The following is a 1,882-nucleotide window of genomic DNA, read 5'->3' as shown; positions in this document are numbered from 1 at the left end:
CAAGAATCCTCTTACCTTTAACACCAACACTAGCATTTCAGTGAGTATTGATGCATTTTAACATGCTTTTTTGCTCAGTAGTTTTGGGGGTTTTGCTGGCGGTTCAGGTTAAGTTTTTTTTCTGGTTTACTATTCCCTTACACCAGGTTGGAGTGTTGAGCTGTTTTCTTTAACCAGATTTTGGTTCTTGCTCTGTTTTCATACTTCATCATTTTCCCTCTTTTCGCACTTTGCTATTTCATGAAAACAGCTCTGTTTGCTTTTATCCCAAACAACTGTCAGCAATTTTAGGTTTGAATTAGGTTCTGCAAGGAAACTTTACAATATCTGCGCTCATTGGTTTCTTTTTTTTAAACAAATTTTTAAATCTCTTTTTGGGGTTGTTTCTTCAGTTTTCATTTCTCATCAGGCCTATGATCTTCTTCTTCCTTGCTTGTTTGTTTGGTTTTTTGGGATTGAGACAAACAAAACGAGACAGTTTTCCATATTTCTCAAGTTTTATCCTATAAAAGTCCAGGGTTGTATGGTGCATTATCCAAACTGGATCACCAATTTCCTCTTTGATCTTTACTTCTCTTCCAAAGAGTCTCACTGGAGACAAGTTCAGGACCTGAGACTCACTTTGCAAACATTTCAACTGATCCACCCTCATGTTTACACAAACTTTCTGTATTTTGAGTTCTAACTATAATCAACATTTTTGAGTAATTCCAAAGATGTGGCTGACCTTATAAAAAAAGGGATTGAAGAAATATGAAGAGCAGAGCAGATTTAGAGGAGCGGCTCTGGGAGCGTTTGCCGGCTGGTGTTTGACATACCTTCATATGTAGAGGCATAACTGCAGTAAACAAATGAAATCCTATAATTCCAACATTTGTAGCAGCAGATTCAGGTAAACCAGGTAGATCTCAACAGCCGTCGTGTAATCAAATCTTTTCCCCCCTAATTCCCTTGCCTGGAGTCACATCTGCAACACCCTACTCCTGTGTTGTTTGAACAGGACTGCTGGGATAAAACTCAGCCTGGAATTTCCTGCCTTTCCAGAAAAATGCCACCTGATTGTGTTTAATATAACCTGCAGGGAAGTTAGTCAGAGAGACAGGAGTTATGAAATGAAATGATGTATCTACAGTAAATAGACACAACTGTGAAAACATTGACATGATCTGCCTTGGTTTTCATTTGCAGATTTGTGCTTTTGGACTACTGCGCTGCCACATGGTCATACTGCATTTAATCAGGCGGCGCAGCTCTGCCGGTGGAAGGCAGCTTTTCTGTCACGCGGCTCCATGCTGCACCGTTGGCTTTAGGAGCTTGTCTCTCATAGAAGAAGGACACTAAATCATCCAGATTTGGGGATTAGAAGCTCCCCAAAGTGAATATAAAGACACCTGTAGTCCTGGAACCACTCTTAAATGCAAAGATAAGTTTGCTAAAGCACAATTCCTCCTGCACAAATCCAAAATGGAATCTGTGAGCTTTGAAAACCTGGACTACAAAAGAAACACTTGTGAGTTTTTCTCATTCTGTTGCAATCGCTGTTGCCTAATAAAACAAAAGAACTGATGAAGACAGAGAAGAAAGTCCCATAAAATGTTGGCAAAGCTTTCTCATTCCACGGAGGGGTGCTGCAGCGTGGTCAAGCTGAGCTCTCTGGGGGGAACCTGCTAGGCAACCTCCATCTGCATGTCAGAATATTCTGTATTTTGAGGGAAGGTTGTAAGAAAAGAAAAGAATATTAGTTCTCTAAGTGACTTAACACTGTAAAAATAAAAATAAATAAATCAATTTCTCCTGTGTGATGAGCATCTTCTACATGTGGTAATCTGTGATGGAAAACAGAAAGATGGTTGTACAAAAGCCAAAGGATAATTTCTGCTTC

The sequence above is a fragment of the Oryzias melastigma genome, linkage group LG9 (genome assembly GCF_002922805.2).
Source record: "Oryzias melastigma strain HK-1 linkage group LG9, ASM292280v2, whole genome shotgun sequence".
NCBI lineage: Eukaryota > Metazoa > Chordata > Actinopteri > Beloniformes > Adrianichthyidae > Oryzias > Oryzias melastigma.
Note: the sequence above shows the minus strand (reverse complement) of the source record.